Source organism: Pinus tabuliformis, chromosome 1_1 (assembly GCF_031772625.1).
Source record: "Pinus tabuliformis cultivar Carrire ecotype Pingquan chromosome 1_1, CPIR1, whole genome shotgun sequence".
Lineage (NCBI taxonomy): Eukaryota > Viridiplantae > Streptophyta > Pinopsida > Pinales > Pinaceae > Pinus > Pinus tabuliformis.
The window spans coordinates 508,888,417-508,900,888 of NC_142297.1; positions in this window are offsets into that span (position 1 = coordinate 508,888,417).

The window sequence follows — 12,472 nt, forward strand, 5'->3', positions numbered from 1 at the left end:
GGGGCAGTGGATGAGGTTCCCTATGGGGAAGCTTCTTCAGGGAAGAGGAGGCCCAAGTGGCTTCAAGACACATTGAAGGAAGTGGAGTCTGTTAGTCCTCCGAAGAGGGTGAATGTTGATTTGGGGTAGCATCGGATGTGATCTAGCCATGAAAATTGGTGGAGAGGCTAAAGCACATGAGATCTCCAATACCCATAAATGGTTTGGGCAGAATCTAACCAGTTTGGGAGATATTAAAATAATTAATATTTTTAATGGAGTCCCTAAGTCTAAACTTAGGGAAAATAAAACATTAATGTGAATTAATATAAAACTTAGTTAGAATGGTCCAAAAGTCATGGATCAAAGCAGATCTAATCTTAGCCGTTGATTAGGGACTTAATCTCAGCCATTGAATTGTCAACGAGAAAAGTATAAGAGGAGGATTGAGGGTCACTTGGAGAACACACCGAATTGATCAAGAATTCAATTTTCTGGGGCAAGGTTTGTTGAGGAAATCAAAGGAGTGATCAGAGTTGCAACTGTAGGGTAGTGAATACAGAAGTAGAGAGGTAGAGATAGTACTGGGAGGATCAACGTAGAAGCCGGGAGAGAGGGACACAGAGCCAGCTAGAGGTTCACGCAGAGCCAATCAGGGCTTATGCAGAGGCAGCTAGGAGCTGCACAGTGCCTTAGAGAGCCAGTGTGGGTGACGCAAAAGCTCTAAGGGCTGACACAGTGCCTCCATAAGCTAACGCAGGGTGAGCTAGGGTGACACTGGGCAGACATTGAGCCAGAAAGGGCTGACACAGTCCCTAGAGGCTGACGCTGGGGTTTTCGTGGGGCAGAATGGAGCTGGGAGCTGTTGGAGTGTTTATCCGGGGTTTCAGTCGGAACATCTGTCTCCGACTGAGAGGTACTACTGCAGAGATTATTCTCTGTTGAGTGAGACGGTTTTGGCACCCAGATTGTATTCTAAAACTACTTAATAATTAAAACCCTCAGATCGCTGCACCAGTTTTCCCGCATTGGGTTTTTCTGGGGTCATTGGTCCAAAAACAACGGTGTCACTTGTGTGCTTGTTTTGTTTCCTTCAGTTGATGATCTATAATGTGTTGAGCATGAACTTGTATTTATTTTCGGTATTTACGTGGTAAATAACTTGTTAATTAATCAGGACAAGTATGCAGAAATAAATCAAAAAAGTACATGAAGGGTTTCTAATAGTTAGACTTAAAAATTCCAACATGGTATCACACCATGGTTGCAGATCACATGAGAACTAAGGACTTTAGCCAAGCAGAGCAGCAACAGTGAAAAACTGTTGTCCCGAGTGACAGAAATTGTTCCTAGCAGAGACGCAGCAAGGAAAGGGTGACACAGTGCCTGCGTCATCAAGTTTGAGTCGGGAAGAGGATCAACGCAGTGGGAGAGGGGAGTAGACTCGACCTACGTAGTGCCCAGTCCTCTTTCTCAATGAGGAAGGATTGACACCCATGGCTAGGAGGTGAGGATTTTGTGTGTCGAGATTGAGCAGAGCCTAGAAGCTCTAACCTTTAGGTTGCTGGAGCTTAGGAGGTTGTGGGTAAGTTGCAGAGTTAAGTTGGTGGGGTATTGTAGTCAGAACAGTACCTAACAGGGCAAGACCAAGTAGGAGGGAGTTGCTGCCGAGGATTTCTAGCCAAGAAATCCGGATCAGTGGTGCAGTTGCACTAAGGATCGGAGTAGGGGCATCTCGACATTGGCAGAGGGGTTTCCAGGAGGGAAATCAAGGGTTAGAGGGAGTCACACCGAGAACTTCCAGAAGTGAAGTAGAGGAGCAGTGAGATGGTAGTGAACGGGGTAAGAGACAAGGATAGACTAGACAGAGCCTCAAACTTCATAGTCTAGAATGTAAGAGCCATCACCAGATGTACAAAAAATAGTAAGGGATTTAAAGCATGAACCTATAACATTTTCAACAGAAACCTGACATAATCAATTAACGGGACTGTTGAGGTACCTACCTGTACTCCTGCAGTTGAAGATGCCTCCGGCTACACTGCTACAGTTACCGAGAGACCGAATCCACCCAGCCAGACTGAGCAGAGCCTGGCTGCTCAATCCAGTAAGCTTCTTAACAGAAGCTGACTGTTCCCCCGTGCCCAGAACCTCAGAACTCTCAAGCTCTTCCAATGGCTGATTCCCTTCCCTTCCGAATTCTTCCTTCTGGTTTTTCTGTGTCCCCTGCTCAATCCATGTCCTGCGGTTTTTATTCTCTGGTTTGGCGGTGGCCGCCCTTCCATCTGCAGCCACCGCTCACCCTGCTGATGACACGCCTGCGCCTACGTATCCCCTCCTGGTCTTGTTTCAGGTCGTGAATGAATTACCCTTTATGTTTTTAAACCATATGGTGTTTATTGATTATTCCTTTAATATAACCAATACATTGTGTATACATGTATTATTAAAACATTATAACGTTATAAAAACATAGCACATTGTTTTATATATATATTTGTTTTAAATATAACATTATAAACTTTATACTTGGATCCCCTTTTTAATTAATTACTTATATTAATATTTAATATTTATTTTATTAATTATTAATATAATTTTATCAATAATCTGGAACATATAATATATATAGTCCTCTTTTAAGATCTAACCATGCATTACTCAATATTGGTGAATGAGTAGAACTTCTATTCCAAGAAGTGTCATGGAATTTAGCACTTATAATCAATTTAGTATAAAATACTAGTGCGGTGTATGCGACACATGCATATGTAGCTATCATATGCATGTACCATATACCTGCTATTATGTTTGGTTCTTTGTATTTATAGATGAGTCGTTACATACACTCCCCCTTTAGAAAACTTCGTCCCGAAGTTAGAGTTTTTATCTTATCTGATTACTTATGACAGTAATTAGTACACCCTTCTTAGGTTTATAAACCGAGGTTTTTAAAATTTTATTTTAATTTAAAGAGACTATAAAATTAGAGTTTTAGGTTTATGATTTTAATGGTCATGCCTTGCCCTATCCAGGGTCCCAAGCTATTCAAAAATCATCCTATCCTTCCTAATCTCTTCCGCTCTCATCCTATCCGTCCTCTACTGGAATATGCCATGGCGTCAGTTTTACTGACCTAACCATTCATAAACTCTAAGGTGACAGTGTCGGTTATACCGACTTGATTCCCATTAGGCATCCGGCAGTCATCATCGCACATTTAGGGGAGCGTGATTTGCATAGTCCTCCCATGACTCCAGGGTTCGGAGGATAAACGGTGGGCAACACCTCCACCCCTCCCAGTAGAATTAGGGCTAATACCCTATCATAGAATCACTTTGAGCTTTAATTGTTCTGAGGTTCTGTCATCACGTGGTCATCCCGGTAACTGTTTATTATCTGCAATCATACACTTATCCATGCATTCGTAAAATGTGCATCAGCATATTCAAAATAACTCATGTATTATTCACATATGTCACTACAGTATAACATATTTTGCCATATTCTATGCATGTCGTTTGACTTTCATTTAAAATGTAATTATTCCCTGATTTCTATTCCATTGATCATATTGACATGTATAAATAAAACAGATTTATAATATCTTAATTTCTATCAGAAGTAAAATCATTTAACTGCCTTAAACTTTACTTTGACAACTATAATTTAGTAAGATCAACAACATATATCATTTTGGTATCCATGTACCAGCAGAAGTTAAACATATATTATGTCACAAAATTTCACGTTTATATATAATCATTCAAAATGGTTCTGAGTCTCTGATTGCAGTGAAGTAAATATATACTAAACATAGTTTAAAGTTCTTCAAAATTGACATAGATTAGGGTATCTTTGACATATGTCCTCTGTATTTTCCCAAGTAGCTGATCCAGGACTATATTTGTCCCATTGGACCTTAACTTGGTCCACCAGGCGATTCCTGAGCTGTCGAACCTTACGTTCCAGTATACGTAATGGTTCGACCGATACGACTCCCTCGTCCGATACCTGCAATTCCTTCCATTGAAGGTTATGAGATTGATCAGCTATATAATGTCTTAATACAGAAACATGAAATACATTATGAATTCTATGCAGGTGAGGTAGCAGGGCAAGACGATAGGCAAGATACTGCAGTAGATCACTACAGGGCTTCCTAAAGGCACTCTTGCGCAGTCAGATCAGTGCAAGGGGTGTACTTTGGGAAAGTTTGTGAAAGCCACCTTTCACGAGAAGGATAGTCGCACCACGACGATCCTTGAGAGAATTCACACAAACGTGTGTGGACCTTTCTCAGTAGCTTCAACAGCAAAACACAGGTATTATGTGATCTTTGTTGATGATTTCTCTCGTAAGTGTTGGATCTTCTTTATGCAAAAGAAGAGCGAGACATACTCAAAGTTCTGTGAGTTTAAAGCACTGGTCGAGAAGGAGTCGGGGAAGAAGGTGAAGGCTCTTAGGAGAGACAATGGTGGTGAATACATCTCTGGCGAGTTCAAGGATTTCTACAGTGCCGAAGGGATTCGAAGAGAACTCATAGCTCCCCATAACCCATAGCATAACGGGGTTGCTGAGCGGAAGAACAGAACGATCATGGGTGCTGCACGGGCGATGTTGCATGATCAGGGCCTACCCCTTCAATTGTGGGCGGAAGCATGCAATACTGCAGTATATGTGCAGAACCGTTGTCCTCACAGGATACTTGGCATGAGTACACCCGAGGAGGCTTACTCTGGTAAGAGGCCTGATCTTTCTCATTTGAGGATTTTTGGTTCTAATGTTTACATGCATGTAACGAAGGATGCCAGGAAGAAGTTGGAGCCGACCGCAGAGGTTGGGATATTTGTGGGGTACACTGATACGCCCCACAACTATCATGTGTATTTGCCAGACAATGGTAAGACTGTTGTGCGACGGGATATAAAATTTCAGGAGAAGAAAACCATGAAGTGTTCGCTTGAGAGGGAGCTACACTTGCATGCAAATGAGGAGCTATTAGTTCCTAAAGATGAGCTTAAGGATGTGGATCAGCCACAGGACGAAGTTCATGGAGTGGAAGAGACCACTCATGCAGCGCCAACCATCAGAGGGCGAAAGCGCTTGACAAAAGCTGAGTGACTGGCTCAAGATGCAGAGAAAGTTGTAGGGCCACCTACAGCCCAACGTAGACAGAGACAGTCACCTGATCGGTACACTTGATACATGGCTCTTGTGAGCAAATGTGTCGTGACTGAGCCATCCTCTTTTGAGGAAGCTGTGGAGGATCCCGCATGGGTAGATGCCATGGTAGAAGAGTATGATTCGATTGTCAGAAACAGTGCATGGGAGATTGTCCCAAGACCAGAAGGGAAATCAATGGTGGGTTCGAGATGGATCTACAAAGTTAAGCAGGCAGCTGACGGGAGTGTGGAGAAGTACAAGGCAAGATTTGTTGCCCGAGGCTTCTCACAGATAGAGGGGATCGATTATGAGGAGACCTTTGCACCTGTCGCAAGGTACTCTTCCATACGGACGATTCTTGCTCTCTCAGCATAGATGGGATGGCATATTCATCAGATGGATGTGAAGACTGCGTTCCTCAACGGAGTCATTGAGGAGGAGGTGTACATTGAGTAGCCCAAAGGTTTCGAGATCTTCAGCAGCGAGTTGCATGTGTGCAGGCTCAAGAGAGCGTTGTGTGGGTTGAAACAAGCACCACGTGCTTGGTACACACGGATAGACAACTATTTCACCGGACTTGGATTCTCCAAGAGTGAGGCGGATCCTAACCTATACCAGATTGTGGTGGAGGGTAAGTTGCTTATCATTGTACTTTATGTAGATGATTTGATTTTAACGGGAGATGAGCTGTTGATACTTTCATGTAAGGATGATCTTGCTAAGGAGTTTGAAATGAAGGACTTGGGCCGCCTCCATTATTTCCTGGGATTGGAAATTTGGCAGCGCAGTGGTGCACTGTTTGTTTCTCAGGGTAAGTATGCTCAGGAGATACTAGAGAAGTTCAACATGCATGGCTGCAAGCCTGTTGATACTCCTCTTCCTGGAGGTTGGAGGAAGGAGGATGCGACTTCAGTAGAAGAAGTGGATGCCACTGTTTATCGACAGTTGGTGGGGTCGCTTATGTATCTGGTCAATACACGACCCAATATATGCTATGCTGTTAACCAGCTTTCACAAGCTATGGTTAAGCCAACCAAGCTCTTCTGGAAGGCAGGCAAGCATGTATTGCGTTATTTGAGAGGCACATCGGGATATGGTTTGTGGTACAAATAGAAGGATGAGGTGAAGCTATGTGGCTTCATGGATGCAAATTGGGCAGGGAGCCCAACGGACAGAAAGAGCACATCTGGAGGGGTCTTCAGTATCGGGTCGACAGCAGTTTCTTGGTACAGCAGGAAGCAGAGATCCGTGGCACTCAGTTCAGCAGAGGCCGAGTATATGGCAGCAAGTTTGGCTGCATGCGAGGCTATATGGATGAGGAAGATTCTGGTCAGGTTGTTCGGTTCTCACTTGGAGCCTACAGTGATTTACTGTGATAACCAGAGTTGCATTAAACTCTCGGCTAATCCAGTATTTCATGATAGATCCAAGCACATTGACATCAGGTACCATCATATCAGAGATTGTGTGCAACGGAGAGTCATGTTACTTTCATACATTCCAACGGAGGATCAGGATGCTGATATCTTGACGAAGGCGCTCACCAAGAGCAAATTCGAATACCACCGAGGCAGGATAGGGGTTGCTGATAATCCATATCTTGTTGAGAGGAAGTGTTGAAAATGCAACAAGATGATGGAGCTTAGTGAAAAGAAGTCGCCTTCACTAAGTGGGCCCGCAGGCTATTTTTGGCGCAAAGTCTATTTTTAGACTGTCTATTTTTAGACATATGGATCATGGTCTATGAGTTGTAGGATGCTGTTTATGGATGATTGGTCATGTTGGGAAAAATAGATGGACTTCTATTTTTGGTTCACAGCGGTGTGATCATTTTTAGACTGCCAGGCTAAAAATAGAAACAATGAAATATTATTAGCCCTTAGTAATATTTGGACTCTAAACATTATCTTATTCTCTTGGAGCACTTCAGTTCGAGCTACGGATGTGGCACATGCAGATGACAGAAGGAAATACGCTTTTCTTAATGTGTTAGTTGAGCTATTGCATGGACACTTCAGTTAGAACTCATGCATATGAGTTTTGTGGAGTTGGATGAGCAGTTGATGGAGTTGTGTTCAGTTGAACTAGTTGTATTCAGTCTAACTGAAAAATACACTAGTGATGAGTTGTGTGAATTAAATATTAATTAATTCACTAATTATTAACTCATAAAGAAACTAAAGAATACATCAGTTAACTCAGTGCATGGACAGTTCAACAGAGACAGGTGTTAGAGGTAAGTGAAAGGGTGAGTTGTGACTATCAGTTGTGCATGAGACTTGCACAATCAATGGGATTGAGTTATGCCAATGAGAATTGCGTGGATCACACACTAGGTTTTGCTGACAGGTGTGGGATTGCGTGGTATAGGCAAAGGGAATACACATTTTGATGTAATTCTCATTCTATACTTAGGCAGATTTGTGCAGTGGAGGCAGGCAAGCAGCGGAGGAGATTTGGAGATCAGATCTGAGTTGTATTGTGTGTAACAGGTGGAGATAGTACTGAGTACTTGTGAGGAGTATTGTACTATGTATTGTTACATGTTCTCAATCAATATAATATACAGATAGTTGGGGGTTTTCAGCTGTAAGCTTTCCCCGAGTACATACTGTGTTGATATGTGTGATTGATGCTTCTAAGTGCGCATGTGAATGTTTCTGAATACTGCTAAATTGATGATTAACGTAGAGGAGATTACGTATTGTGCATGGTTCCGCAAATAATGTATGATCAGGATAATCTCTGTGAATAAGTGTCATATTATTCAAAATTTCTACACAGAATGCTCAAGCTCTTCCAATGGTTGATTCCCTTGCCTTCCGAATTCTTCCTCCTAGTTCTCCTCCGACATTCCCCCCCCCCCCTTCTAAAACTCCGTCTACCTCTATATGTAGCTCTCCTTGGCGGTGACCGCTGTTATGAAACCAGCTCAAGAAAAGATAGATCAACGCCTTAGAATTCAGCCTCTTCGAGGGGGAAACCTCCTTTACATTACATAAATGAACAATTCTTGGATGATTCAAATGACAAAACCTCCTTTCTATATATAGGAGTCTAAGGAGTCACAATATAATCCAGCCGACCTAACAATAATAATATAAAGCCACAAAAATAACAATAGAGGGATTCTATGGGGCACAGAAATAACAATATGGGGGTAATAGGGGCACAACAATAAGGGGTATAACTACAATAGTAATGGGGTAATCACTAGTATTATAGGGACCCAACATGCCCCTCTCCTTCAAAAAAGTGTTGTCCTCAACGCTTGAGTAGTTCTGGATACTTCTGCATAAAATTCTCATCCTCCCATGTGGAATCTTCAGCGGATAAGTTCTTCCACTTGATAAGATACTCTGAAATTGATCGATTTCGTAGCTGTCGAGTTCTTGTTTCTGTGACTGCTTCCGGTTCCAATATAATTTTTCCTTCCTCGTCAAGTTCTGGCAATATTGTTTGAACTGGGAGCTTGTCGCCTATAACCTTCTTTAAACATGAAACATGGAAAACTGGGTGCAATCGAGAAGCTGCAGGAAGCTCCAATTTGTATGCCATAGTACCAATCTTTTGCAACACCTTGTACGGACCATAATACTTTGGTGATAATTTATTATCCTTCTTAGCTTGCTTTAGGGACATTTGCTTATATGGTTGTAGCCGTAGGAATACCCAATCACCTACATCAAAACTTCTTTCACTGCGATGTTGATCTGCCTGTTGTTTCATTCTATTTTGTGCCAACACGAGGTTATCCTTTAAGAGTTGGAGGACTTGTTGTTGATGTTCGATGTGATGTTCCACTGCCTGAACCTTAGAATTTTCTCTTAAATATGATGTGATGGATGGTGGTTGATACCCATAAAGTGCCATAAATGGGGTCATTTTTGTTGCTGTATGGAAGGAAGTGTTATACCACCATTCAGCCAGAGGCAACCATTTGACCCATTGTGTCTGTTTATCAGATACAAAGCAACGAAGATATCCTTCCAAACATTTGTTTACTATCTCAGTTTGCCCATCAGATTGAGGATGATAAGATGAGCTATGAGCTAACTGAGTACCAAGACAAGAAAATAATTCTGTCCAAAAATTTCCAGTGAAAATGGGATCTCTGTCACTTACAATAATCTTTGGGTTTCCATGTAGCTTTTGAATTGTTTCCATAAATGCAGTAGAAACTGTACTGGCTTTAAATGGATGTGATAATGCACAAAAGTGTGCATACTTGGTAAGTCTGTCAACTACCACCATGATGACACTCTTTCCCTCAGACTTGGGTAAACCTCCATTGAAACCTCCTCCCAACGTTGGCTTGGAATGGATAAAGGTTGTAATAGACCCGGTGTCTTAATTGTTTCAACTTTATTTTGTTGGCAAACCAAACATTCCGCCACAAACTTTTGAATATCTGATTTAAGGCCATCCCAAAAAAATTCCTTCTTAACCCTGTGGTAAGTTTTTAAAAATCCTGAGTGCCCTCCTAAGGGAGAAGTGTGCAATTCCATAAGAATCTTTTGTTTTAGCTGGGAATTCTTACAGAGGTATAAGCGATCTTTGTACCATAACGAATCATTTTTCCAGCTAAATGTATCAGACGTACTGGAATCTTGTTGTAGCTTTCGAATAAGTGCCCACACTTCTTCGTCATTCTTCCATTCCTCCCTTGCTTCGTTTATCCAATCTGGTTGGATAATAGAAATGGCGCACAACAATGCTTCCACATCCTCATCCTTTCTTGAGAGTGCATCTGCCACCACATTTTGCTTCCCTTTTTTGTAGATGATTTCAAAGTCATAACCCAACATCTTTGTGACCCACTTTTGTTGCTCTTCAGAGGATAATCTTTGTTCTAAAAAGTATTTAAGGCTATCATGATCCGTTTTTACCTTGAAGTGTCTTCCCATTAGGTAGGGTCGCCATTTCTTAAGTGCATGGAGTATTGCCAACATTTCCTTCTCATAAATAGCTTTGCTTAAAAACTTTCCCTTGATTGGACGACTTTCAAAAGCAATGGGTCTTTCATCTTGCATTAGAACAGCACCAATTCCATTTCCTGAAGCATCACATTCCACAATAAAGGTTTTTGTGAAGTCCGGTGTAGCTAAGACCGGTGCTTGGCACATTGCCTCTTTAAGATGTTCAAAGGCCTTTGTTGCTTCCGGAGTCCATGAAAATGCATCTTTCTTCAATAATGTTGTTAGAGGTGCTGCTATTCTCCCATAATTCTTAACAAACTTGCGATAATACCCTGTCAACCCAAGAAATCCTCGCAGATGCTTTATGGATGTGGGGATTTTCCATTCCTTAATGGCTTTAATTTTGCTAGGGTCTACCTTAACTCCTTCATGAGATACAATATGACCCAAATATTCCACCTCCTGGACTCCAAAGAAACATTTGGATCTTTTTGCATATAATTGTTTCTCCTCCAATAGTTGTAGCACCCTGTCAACATGTTCAACATGATCCTTCCAAGACTTGCTGTAGATTAGTATATCATCAAAAAATACTAACACAAATTTTCTAAGGAATGGTTTGAAAATTGAATTCATCAAACCTTGAAATGTTGAAGGTGCATTGGTAAGGCCAAAAGGCATGACCAAAAATTCATAATGACCCTCATGAGTTCTAAATGTCGTTTTCGGAATGTCTTCAATCTTCATTCTGATTTGATGATATCCCGAACGAAGATCCAACTTGGTGAAGTAAATTGATCCATGCAATTCATCCAGTAATTCATCAATGACAGGAATGGGGAACTTATCTTTAATAGTGAGCTTGTTGAGCTCCCTATAATCCGGACACATGCGCCATGATCCATCCTTCTTGTGCACCAATACTACTGGAGCAGAGAAAGAACTTTGACTTGGTTGAATTATACCAGCCTCTAGCATTTCTGCAACCATACGTTCAATTTCACTTTTTTGGACATAGGGATATCTGTACGGCCTGATGTTTGGAGGAACACTTCCTGGAATCAGATGAATAGCATGATCATGATCACGCATAGGTGGGAGACCTTTGGGAGTCTCAAATACCTTGGAATGATTGTCCAGGACTTTTTGGAGATCTGGAGAAATAGATGATTCCAATGTGGAAACATCTAGCGAACATAATTGTGCAATTACACCTCTTTGCTCCTTTTTTAGAAGCTTTGTCATACCATTAGAGCTGATTATCTTTCCTGGTTTCCCTGCAATACCCCTTAATTCAACTTCCTTTCCTTCCACAGAAAATTTGATGAAAAGTTCTTGAAAATTAAAAGCTATTGTACCCAAGGATTGTAGCCATTGGACTCCTAGTACAACATCAGCACCTCCCATTGGAATGGAAAGCATTGGGCTAGTCAATACATATTCTCCCATGGATAGCTTGATATTATGGCACTTTCCAGAGCAATTTATTGTTCCTCCATTTGCAATCATCACTTGACACTCTGGTGCTGGATATAGGAAGCAATTCAATTCTTTTGCTACCCTACAATGAATAAAATTGTGGGTGCTTCCTGAATCAATCAACACTATTACCTTTTTCTTCTTGATTTGTCCTTCTATCTTGATGGTTTGAGGAGTGGTAATTCCCGCCAATGCATTACAAGATATGGTCGGATTTATTTGTTCTTCATCTAGGCTTTGTTCCTGGAGTATATCTTCTTCTTTTGACCTTTCTTGCTCCTTTTCTTCTTCCTCTTCACAATCTATGTAGAATAATTTCTTCTCAGCACACTTATGACCTTTAGTGTATTTGCTATCACAACTGTAACAAAGCCCTTTTGCTCTTTTTTCTTCCAATTGTTGTGGTGTCAACCTTATAGGTTGTGGAAGACTAGGGGCAACAACACTTCCATCTTTATAGTTGTGAGTGGTATGCTTCCTGGTTGCCATAATTTTGCTTTCCATTTTTCTTGCTAACCTGAATGCCTTCTCTAATGAATCAGGTTCCCAAAGGCGAACATCATGTTGGATATTATCCTTTAAAGACCCTATGAACACATCAATCCTATGCTCCTCTGGAATATCTTTTACCCTTATGTTCAATTTTTGGAACTCCTCAATGTGCTCCATTATTGAACCCTTTTGTTTGAGACTTATCAATTGGCTAAAAAAAGTGTTGCTTTTTGTATCTTCATAATGTGCTATCAATTCTTCCGTAAAAATTGCCCAAGTGATAAATTTTTTACGAGAGCAAAGCCATTGATACCATACAAACTGATTTGGTTCCAAATATACAGTTGCCATACGTACCTTTTGTGTGTTTTGCACATTATTGAGATCGAAGAATTGCTCCATCTGTAATATCCATGTGGCGGGATCCTTGCCATCAA